Here is a 12192-nt window from a genome sequence, read left to right as displayed (position 1 = left end):
TGCAAGTTTTATTGTTAGGGCAAAGTGTGTGAAATAAAAATGATGTTTAAATTTTCGTCGGATTTAGCAACCAACTTCGGATTAATCACAAATTAGAAACCAACTTATCACTACTGAGCTTAGTTGCGCTTTTAGTAGCATACGGCGCACTATTTTTCAAAAAGCTCACATAAGGCTCAATTTTTCGGCAAAAAGTTGACCCTGAGGCATGCGCCTCATGCGCCTCATATTATTGTGCAGCAGGTTGTTGTACAACATGCTTTTCAGGTTGTATATTTGACCCATTTGACCCGTTACAGATAATACACAACCTGAATCAATAGATTTATAATATGTATCTGGATATTGAAGTTATATATTCTGATGCAGAGCGAGAAGCTTTTGGGAAGTCTCGGGGGCATATTCAATAGGACCTCGAATCCTAAGATGGCAACATATGATAAATGATCATATTAGTCTGTTCTATTTAGCTTACACCATCAGTTGTGTTTCCGAGTCTTGCTATTCAAGAGTGTTAGTACTTTTCAGTAAGATTAATTGAATTTGGTGGTACTTGTTTGTTGCAAGGTGATATCAGGAATAAGGAGGATTTAGAGAGGTTGTTTTCTCAGTCTTAGTATGTTAATTTTCATGTAAATGTGTTTAGTCTTGATTTAGGTTAATTTTGACACAAATGGTTCTTGAATGATCTATGATGACATGGATTCTATAATCCCTTAAACTAATGTTATTTTGTATGGTTGTTTGTCTTGATTTAACTGTATGTAGGTTTGATGTTGTCATACACTTTGCTGGGCTCAAAGCTGTGGGTGAATGCATGGCTCATCTGTTTCGTTACATTGATAATAATCTGATTGGATCAATCACCCTGTACTAAGTCATGGCCAAGTACAACTATAACAAGGTCTGTCTTCAATACCAATAGATACTATATTTTGATCGCAGGATCTTAGGCATACAAACTGATTTGGTAATAGAGTGTATTTGGTGATTTGACAATTTGCTTACAAATGATTTGGTAAGAAACTGAGTTGGTGATACAAATTTTGTGATTTTCTTAAAAGTGAGTATTAGGCCTTGAAGACTTAATGCTGGCATATTTTGGGGGTCTTCTTGACATCTACAACGACAATGACCCGTGTTCAGCTATAGGCAAAAAAATATGGACAACAATCAACTACACCACTCTGTTGGGAATAATGTGTTAACAACCCTTTGGTTTGTTTATAATAGATTGCCAAATGTGGTTTTTATATTTACATATTATTCGTTAAATTTGAAATGTGTAACAACCCGCACCTTCGTGCGTTGTTACTACTCGACACACTCGTTACGCCTAGCACCGGAGATTCGGATCATAATGTAATCATACCAATTTTATCGCTAAATCGAAGTATAATCGAATAATTACGCATATTCTATCGCTATTACAAACCTATTTTGCATAACACTCACGATGATGTCGAATATGGGCCTAAACTACCCTTCTCGATGAGCGTGAGGTGTCAAAATGTGAGTAATCAACGCTAACGAGGGTTATCGGGTGAGTACTATGACTCTAACCGTCATGACGATGATGGCAATATGAGTAAGTGGTGCCCCGATAATCATTGTGGCACATCACATCGAAGAACGCACTCGAAGGCACGCGTAACTCGATCACCGCACTGAGAATTGGATACATAAATACGTATATACGGCCCTTTTGTGATTAATAATAATAAATAATTTAATAATTATATAAATATATGAAAATATGGTTCAAACCGTCGAAATCGCACCAAAAACGGGATCAAAAGGCTTCCGAACGGATCAATTCGATCAGGCTAGTCCAATTGGTCAGACCGGCCCAATCAGATAGGCCAGTCCGATCGGATGGACCAGCCGATCGGATGGGCCAGTCCGATCGACTGGGCCAGCCGATCGACTGGGCCAACCGATCGACTGGGCCAGCCGATCGACTGGGCCAACCGATCGACTGGGCCAGCCGATCGACTGGGCCAACCGATCGACTGGGCCAGCCGATCGACTGGGCCAGCCGATCCAACTGCTGTTTTGCCTTCCTTTCTCCTTCCTTGCCTATAAATACCCCTCCATTCCCTCCCAAACACTTGTGTTGCTGCTCCTAACCGACCAAGACGTTCCAGCCCTCAAATCTCTCGATTTCTTCCGATTCTTGTAAGTTTTCAACCCGAATCTTGTACTTTCTTGATCCAAATGCAATCCTTCATCTTTCTACCTTTCAAATCTCAATTTTTAACCGTGAAATCAACGGATTTGGGGTGTTCTAAGGTGATGTCACCATAAAGTTCTTCAAAGGTGATGTCATCCCATGAAGAACAACTCAGATTCGGATGATTTACATACGATTCTTCATGAATCTCAACCAAATCAATGTTTTTCTAATCAAAGGGCCACGGATTTGGGATGTTCGGATAGATTTCATCACAAAGTTCTTATGAACTTCAAGTGTTGACCTCATATCATCAAGAACAACTCAGATCCAGGGCATTTCCTAAGTAAAATCAAGGTTTTTACATCAGATCTAGTGATAAAATGATCGATTTCGAGTTAAACACGGAAAAACCGACAAAAACGACCAGTTCCGACGAACGGGGTGATTCCCGGCCGATGAAACAGGTTGGAATTGACGGGATTTCAGTTGCTTAACACCTCGTCGTAACGACTCGACCCAAAACGCCGATAAACGCTCGAAAAATCATCGAAAACAGCCGAACAGGATGGCCAATCGAGTGGCCCAATCGATCGAACAGACCAGTCGATCGAGTGGCCCAATCGATCGAACAGACCAGTCGATCGAGTGGCCCAATCGATCGAACAGACCAGTCGATCGAGTGGCCCATTCGATCGAACAGGCCAATCGATCGAGTGGCCCATTCGATCGAACGGCCCATTCGATCGATCAAGCCGTCCGATCGATCAGGCCCATCCGTCCGATCGATCAGGCCCATCCGTCCGACCGACCAGGCCCACTCGATTGAGTGGCCTGTTCGACTGGGCCAGCCCAATTTCACCATTTTGTCCGATTTTAACCCAATTTTGCCCGATTTCACGCAAATCGATACCGTTTAACGCACAGTAATCTATCACTCACATAAATTGTCTGAAATCAGGACATTCTCCGGCACCGATTCCGCAAACCTAACCGAATACGCGCTGTGAGTATACTTGACCCCTTTTATCGAATTTTGGGTGTAACATACGTTCCATAAAAACCAAACTTATCAAACGAATGATTTAATTGGACTATTTATCACTTGCGAATAACTGTTTGCATAGATATACGTGATGCTAGTACATGTATGCTAGGACTTATACTCGTGACGTCCCACCAAGACTAGTATAGTACTATTTCGCCCGACGGGGTCTAGTTATGCCAGAGTCGAGCATCGAGGACTTAGCTGGTAGTATCAGTTTTGTGAGTATATATGTCGTGTATTACGTTTATGCATGTGGAAATTCGCAGCACTTTTAATCTATCACACTATCACATATCAAACCTGTATACTCGCCAATACTTTTGTATTGACAAAGTTTTAACGTATGTTGCAGGTTTAGCCGAAGTTTACATCAAATCAAGCTAGGGAGTCTAGAAACTCATCTAAAATCTAGGTTGTCGGATTTGAATTGTTCGAGAGGACAAGAAATCTGTGATGACTTACGTGATTGTATTGTTTGTTAGTATGGGATGACAAATGTAATAAATATTATCGCAATATAGTTGTTATGGATTCTCTTGAGCAATCTGATTCGCCTAGTGCCGCGCCCCGATGATTCCGCCATCGGTTGGGGTGTGACAAAATGTAACTGAAGAAATATTAAAGGGTTTTGTTTTAATGGACAGTGATGTAATTTGAAATGTAATTAGACCTTTTGAAGTTGGAATAGTCAAGGGTATGGGTCGACACAATGGCAAGTATCAAAATAGTTAAGCTTATGGGTTGATGTAATTCTTGAGGCTTCCCTTTCTTTCTAGAATCTGGTTCAGGTTTTCAAAAAATCAGAACCCAAAAGGTCAAAACTTAAGACGGGTGGTTTGAATTCTCCTGGGTCAACCGTCTTTGTTTCACCTCGACCCGTTAGGAAACTCAATGCTGCTGTGACAACAGTTCCAAAGATATACCAAAGTTATCGAACACGAAGAAATTTAGCGGAGTGTATTGTTGTTATGGAGGTTATATGGTTAGTTTACAGCAATTTAAATAATAGTTTGATTCGTTTGACTAAAAAGTAAAAAGTCAAAGTTGATGTTTTTTTCTTCTAAAATTTGGCTGATGTGTTTTAGGTGGAAGGCTTTGGACTTTACATCTTGGATCGGACTTCGGTTATGTCACAAGTGAAGGAAAGGACTAGAGATGAGCATTTGATACTTGGTTCCGGTATCAAATTTCCCGTATCCAATTTTTTTGGTACTCACTTCTTGGCGTTTTTGGTACAGGTACCGTACCGAACATTTTCGGCACCGGTACCCATATTTGGCAATTTTTGATACCCATATCATATTTGGCGATTTCGGTGTATCTAAAGATTGGTATAGTTCATACATGGGCTTCAACGCCAATAGATATTATATGTTTATGTTAAGCGACCCGCGAAACTCGCGGGATCTTAAACTAGTACTACAGTAAATAAAGTAAAAGTATTACTTTATCGTATGATTGAATAGAATACTACGGTAAATAAAGTAAAGAGTTAAATGCCATTTTAGTCTTTGTGGTTTGGGTCATTTTGTCAGTTTAGTTCAAAGGTTTCATTTTTAACTTGTGGGTCCAAAAAGGTTTCACAGTTGCCATTTTAGTCCACTTGGTTAACTTCATCCATTTTTTCTGTTAACGAGAAGGCCAATTTGGTCATTTTGTATGTAATTCTGTTAACTAAAAGGGCAATTCAGCCATATAAAATGACCGAATTGGCCTTCTCGTTAACAGAAAAAATGGATGAAGTTAACCAAGTGGACTAAAATGACAACTGTGAAACATTTTTGGACCCACAGGTTAAAAATAAAACCTTTGGACTAAACTGACAAAACGGCCCAAACCACATGGACTAAAATGATATTTAACTCTAAAGTAAAAGTATTACTGTATCGTAAAATTGTGATGTTTATAAAGTTAAATTTATTGGGCATGTACAAATTAGTTCCAAATTTATTAGTTTCTAACATAAGAATGTAACTAGGATACTCTCGTTAGCTCCTTTATTCCGAAATTACCCATTCAAAAAAACCCTAATCCTCCGAAGTATTCGGAGGCGGCAGAAAGGCGAACAGGTTTTGATTCATCATGAAGGGCAAGGAAAGGTACAAGATCGATACATGGTACGAAGCACCATCAAGAAAAAGTAACAAACCGAAGGATGTTTTGGGTTCGAAGAAGGAGGGATATGTGGTTATGAAGTTTTTCGTCTCAAACTTACCGGGAGGATGTGCTTCGTATGATCTGCAGGACGTTCTCAAAAGGTTCGGTAAGATACATGGGATTTGTATTGCAAGGAAATTCGACAGGTTAGGCAAAAGGTTTGGTTTTGTTTCGTTTTTTAATGTCAAGGATCCGTTAAGTCTAGAGAAAGAGTTAAAAGACGTGTGGATAGGGTCATACAAACTGTTTATCGTTCTCGCAAGGTTTGTGGATGGGGAAAGGGTTAATTGGAAGGAGGAGAAACATTGGGTTCCAGTGGCGGAGATTAAAAGTGTGGAGAATAATGTTGAAACAGCCCATGTTGGGGTGGATAATTCGGGATCGAGTATGGCTACAGGGAGATCGTTCAAAGAAACTCTTGTAGGAAAGGATGTGGGGAAGTCTGTGGAGGAGATCGTTATAGACGATGGGTTAATTGGGAACACACATTGGAATGGTTTGGGTTTGATAGGCACGACTAAAGGCATGAAAGAATTGACAGGGTTAAAGGATTGGCTGATGTCAGTTAGATTGGCAAATGTTGGTATTCGGTATGTGGGCGGATTATCGGTGGTTTTAGTTTTTGAAGAGAAAGAGTGCATGGCTGAATTTTTTAGTACAAAAGAAGTTTGGAACCAAGTGTTGGATTCGTTAGGTATTTGGGAAGGCCAAAGGCTGCAAGTTGGACGTATTGCATGGCTGAAATGTTTTGGGGTCCCTTTATGTTTGTTCGACACACGGGTTATGGCAGTATAGGGTCCAAATTTGGAAGGGTGGTGCAATCGGCACAAATCGATGATTCTGTTGAAGATTACTCATACGCAATGATTGGTGTGTTGTGTAGTTCGGGAAATAGAGTCAATCAAGAGTGCAAACTGAAATGGAGGAATGAGACGTTTTCTGTGATCGTAGAGGAAGAGCTTGGAGATTGGTTTCCAGATTGTATTGGTGGGTGTTGAGACGAGTTGATGGAAGTCGTTTCTGTTGAGAATGTACCAGGGAAGGAGATGGGTGAGGGTGTCGCTAATGTGGAGGTGGAAGCCGAGATACTCGAAGACTATGTTGGGCCTGTTAATGGTCATTTGGTTTAGGAGGTGGGGATTGAACTGAATGGTACGAGGACTAGGATAGAGGTGGATTTGGGGACTGTAGATGGATTAAGTATCGATATGCCGGTTGGTAATGATGTAAATGGGGGTATAAAAAAGAAGCGAAGGAGTTTTTTGAGGAAGAAATCCAAGTTTGATAAATCGCCTTCTCTGTCGGGGCTTGAAAGGCCTAAGAAACGGGCTAGAGATGGGGATGATCCGTTTGATATTGACCGGTTTATTTTTAGCGTTCAGCAAGGGCCGAATGAGTTGGTTGAAAGCGAAGTGATGCAAGAAGAGTATGTGACACCAGATCTTAATGCGGCTTGTCATAATAGAGAGGAAGAGGCGAATGTTGATGGTTATGTTGCTGTATTAGAGGTAGACCATACGGTGGCTTTGGGTCAAGTTTTGGGTGTTAACGATATAAATAGATTTGAGACAGTCATTCAGAAAATGGTTAATAAAGAAGGCTTACAACCGGTTGCTAAATGAATTGCATATCTTGGAATATACGAGGACTGGGATCGGTCGGGAAAAGTTCATGGGTTAGGAAGTTGAAGGTGGCTAATGAGGTTGGTTTTATGATGTTACAGGAAACACAATTTTAGTCCTTAGATGGGATAGATGTGTCTAGATTTTGGGGGACTGGGAGTTTCGAGTACGACTTCGTTGATGCTGTTGGTCGTTCAGGGGGGCTTATTTCCTTTTGGGATTCTAAGTTGTTTGTAAAGACTTCTGTGGTTAAGCGTAGGCACATTCTATTGGTGTCCGGGTACTTGAAGAATGACGGTCAAAAGGTTTCGTTTGTTAATGTGTATTGCCCGCAAAAGCTTGTTGATAAAAGACGGGTATGGGATGAAATTAAAACGTTGATTGCGAACAATGATGATCTTTGGATTATAGCGGGCGATTTTAATTGCGTTAGAGATCGCACGGAACGACGCAATTCGAAATATCATGATGGGGCGGCTATGGAGTTTAACGATTTCTTGGATGAATCGGGGCTTCATGAGTATTCGCTTCGTGGGAGGAGGTATACGTATATTGTCGGAAACAAACTCAGCCGTATAGATAGAGTTTTCGTTTCTTGGTCATTTGTGTCTAAGTGGAGTAATGCGGAGTATAAAGTTCTGGACCGAGTTGAATCGGATCACTGTCCGCTTTTGCTTAGGATTGAGTCACATAATTTCGGGGCCAAGCCGTTTAGATTTTACAACTCGTGGCTCAACAGGGAAGGGTTGGACAAAGTGGTTGAGGAGACGTTGGTTGAGGGTTATTGGACGGGATCGGCTGACATTAAATTGTTGGCCAAGTTCAGGTTGCTTAGGTCCAATTTAAAGGAGTGGTATTAGGCAAACTCAAAAAGAAAAGGAGGAGGAAAATGGTTTACGTGAAGATATAGCTGAATTGGAGATTGTATTGGAATCTCGTGACCTTATTGAAGAAGAGTGTTGGATTCTTGAAGAAGCTACTAAAAGGTTAAAAGAATTGGAGTTGATTAAAGTGCGGGATTTAAAACAAAAAGCAAGAGTTAGGTGGGCTAAGGAAGGAGATGAAAATTCTAGCTTTTTCCATGGTGTCATAAACACTCGTAGGGTGTCTAACTCTATTCCGGGTCTAACTATTAATGGCGAATGGGTGACGAAGCCAAAGGAGATTAAGAAAGAGGTGCATCGGTTTTTTAAAGACAAGTTTGTGGAAGATATTAAAGAGCGCCCTTCATTTTCGGTCTATGGTGTTAAGAGGCTAGATTCAGAGGTCGCGGAAGGGCTCATTGCCCCTTTTCTAGAGAAAGAAATCAAAGATGCGGTTTTCGAGTGCGGTAGTGACAAGGCGCCGGGCCCGGATGGCTTTAATTTTCGCTTTATAAAAAAAGTTTTGGTCTTTGTTTTCAGGTGATTTTATGGAGATTCTTAAAGACGTTTCCGAGACGAGTGTGATCAGTAGGGGAGTGGGATCTTCGTTTATCACGTTGGTGCCAAAGGTAAAGGATCCGGTGGATTTGGGGGATTATCGGCCTATTAATTTGATTGGTGTGGTCAGTAAAGTGGTGTCCAAAGTGCTAGCAAACCGGTTAAAAAAGGTGATTGATAGTCTTATCTCTGAAACTCAATCGGCTTTTATAGCAGGGAGGTATATTCTGGATGGGCCGCTTGTCATTAGTGAACTTCTCTCTTGGGTAGAAATCGGGGTAAGGAGTTGTTCATGTTTAAAATTGATTTTGCGAAGGCGTACGATAATGTCAATTGGGAGTTCTTGGTGTCTGTCATGCGACAGATGGGGTTTCCAGATTTGTGGTGCAGGTGGATAAAGGGAGTGTTGGGTTCGGCACGGTCGTCTATTTTAGTCAATGGCTCCCCTACGTTTGAGTTTTCGTGTGAAAAGGGTATGAGGTAAGGTGATCCCATATCGCCTTTTCTGTTTATTATTGTCATGGAAGCATTCGCTGGGTTGATGAGAAAAGCCTGTGAAGTCGGTTCTTTCAGTGGTATTCAGCTCCCAAATAGTGGTATGGTTTTGTCCCATTTATTGTATGCCGGTGATGCTATGATTATGGGTGAATGGTCGGAAAATAATTTTGATATTCTTAGACGGTTACTTAGAGTATTCCATTTATGTTCGGGTCTCCGGATTAATATTAGTAAATCCACTATATTCGGAGTTGGAAAAGGTACGGTAGAGGTGGAGGATATGGCGCGGTCTATGGGGTGTCGGTCGGGTGTGACCCCGTTTAGTTATCTTGGTATTACGGTGGGTGCAAATATGAGTCGGATTAGTAATTGGGATCCGGTGATAAAGGTCTTTAAGACTAGATTGTCGAAGTGGAAGGCTAAGGTGTTATCTATAGGTGGGCGGTTAATTTTAATTAAATCTGTGTTAGAGAGCTTACCATCCTATTACTTTGCCTTATATAAGGCGCCAGTTGCAGTTATTAATTGCTTGGAATCCTTGATAAAGGCCTTTTTGTGGGGTGGAGATCCGGACATTAAAAAGATCCATTGGGTGGCATGGGATAAAGTGGTGATTCCTAAAAAACAAGGCGGGTTGGGTCTTAGTAGGCTTGGAGATACTAATAATGCTTTCTTGTTAAAATGGTTGTGGAGGTACCGGGTAGAAGGTGAGTCGTTGTGGAGAAAAGTTATTGATGCGATACATGGGTCGGCTAGACAATGGGAGGTGTATCCGAGTAAGGCATGTTTAACCGGTACATGGTCCAGGTTGGTCAAGAGTTGCGCCAAATTAAAAGTGGGTGATAAGGTTGGTATTCACATGATCCGGGGTATTGTTGGTAATGGTGAGGATATAAAGTTTTGGTTGGACCCTTGGATTAATAATGTTCCTCTTAAAAATATGTTCCCAAGTCTGTTTCGATTGGAGAGTCAGAAGTGGTGCAAAATTAAAGATAGAATTGGTGATGGGCCGGTTGTGTGGAGTTGGAGTAGATACCCATCAACAACCTAAGAATTAGATGACGTGGTGAATTGTCATAGGTTGGTGGCGGCCCAAACTCTGTTGACCAATAGAGACAAGTGGGCTTGGTGTGATAATGGGCCTGTTGAATTCTCAGTTCAGGAAGCTAGGTTGTGGATCAGTAACGATCGGGTGGGGACTCATCAGGCGACTAACGACTTTATATGGTGTAAGTGGGTTCCGCTAAAGTGCAATGTTTTTATGTGGAGACTTCTGCTTGATAGAATTCCTACCAAGGTAGCTTTGAGAAGACGAAATATTATTCATGGAGAGTGTAGTTGTACTTTTTGTAGTGATGAAGAAGAAAGTGCGGAGCATATTATGACCAATTGTGGTCTGGCGACTGTTATGTGGCAGAATATCGCGAGTTGGGTTCACATTCCGCCTATTTATTTTTTCTCCATTAAGGACATAGTCGAAGTGGTTAGTGGTTCGGGTTGGGCGAATAAGAAAAAAGAGATTTTGTATGGCATTTTTATGGTGGCGTGCTGGCGTCTATGGAAAGCTAGAAATGAAAGAATTTTTGGTCAGAAGAACAGGAGCGTCGCTGAGATAGTGGCTGATGTCAAGTCTATGAGTTATCTTTGGTTTTGTAGTAGAGGTAAATCTGAAAGGGTGGATTGGAAGGGGTGGAAGTCTTTCTCTTTTGATCTAATGTAACTTTTGGCTTGTGGGGATTTCTGACTTGGAAATCCTTGGCCTCGATTTGTTTTTTATTGAAGTTTGCCTTTCAAAAAAAAAAAAAAGCTCCTTCATTCCGTTTCACTAAAAGTTTGAATAGAAATATATAAAGTCGCAAGTCATGTAAAGATTAGAGCTTATTTAATAAACAAACTTAAACCCAGGCTTAACACACTAGACTTGATAAGCCTACAAAACTACACGAGTCTTTATTTGTAAAAAAAAAATTATTTTTATTTAACATTACAAATACATAATTACATATAATATATATCGCTATATATAATTTACTAGTAGGATGTCTGCACGATGCAGCAGGAGCGACACATTGCATTGCGATACTCGTTTCTCGTAGTTTTCTTATCCATATAATATTTATTGTAGCATCAGTGTGATATATATACATCAAAAGCGAAGTAATCGGGTGATCCATTTCATTGTGATTTGCATGGTTCGATCAGTTCGGTTATTATACTCAAGCGAAGCCGAAACCAAAGTCATCGGTTAGTCTATTTTATTAACCAATATGTTTTCGGTTAATCACTTTTGCTTATTCGGTTAGATTGATGGTTTTTTGTTTGGTTCATTTAAATTCAGTTAATAGCAAAAACTAAACTTAGGCTAAAACTTTTGCTTATAAACATATAAAACTGAGGTATAAAAACATGAAATGAAATATAAATGTATAAAATGGAGATATAGAATATGAAATATATGAAGTGGGTGTATAAAAGCTAGAAATAATAAATATGAATGATTCGGTTCAGCTAATTTTGTTTAAAAGAGAGTACAAAAAAATTGATAACTGGTTTTTGGTTAATTCGGTTTTCAATTTTCAGTTAATTCAGTTTTTAGTTGATTTCAGTTCGGTTTCGTCTGTTTTCGGTTTGGTTTGAATTAACGATTTAGTTATTGCTCAACGGTAACCAGTAGGTGCGCGGGCGATGCGGCGGGAAACACAGACATTGCCACGGTGTGCATTGTTCGGTTGGTTAGATTATTATCCTCAACCGAAATCGAGGTCATCGATTAGTCTATTTTATTAACCAATTCGTTTTTAGTTAGATTGACGGTTTTGGTTTAATTCATTTAATTTTGGCTAATAGCCGAGACCAAACTTGAGCTAAACTTTTGATTAGAAATACACGAAATTTAGGTATAAATACATGAAATAGATGTATTGGTACTTGAAATGGAGGTGTAAATACATAAAATGAGAGTATAAATATGAAATACATGAACTGAAAGTATAAAAGTTAGAAATATATAAAAATATGAATGGTTCGGTTCAGTTAATTTTGGTTAAATGTGGGTACAAAAAAATCGATAACTAGTTTTGGTTAATTCGGGTTTCGGTTAATCAGTTTTCAGTTAATTTAGTTTTTGGTCGATTTCGGTTAACGATTCAGTTAATCACTTGACATTCTTTAGCTATTAAACATTATGTGATAATGACTAAGTACGTTGGACTTTAATCACTTGTACACCAAGACATCATCTACTTGTACCTTTTAATCCACAAGTCAATACTG

The sequence above is a fragment of the Helianthus annuus genome, chromosome 9, assembly GCF_002127325.2.
Source record: "Helianthus annuus cultivar XRQ/B chromosome 9, HanXRQr2.0-SUNRISE, whole genome shotgun sequence".
NCBI lineage: Eukaryota > Viridiplantae > Streptophyta > Magnoliopsida > Asterales > Asteraceae > Helianthus > Helianthus annuus.
This window is presented reverse-complemented; position numbering follows the sequence as displayed.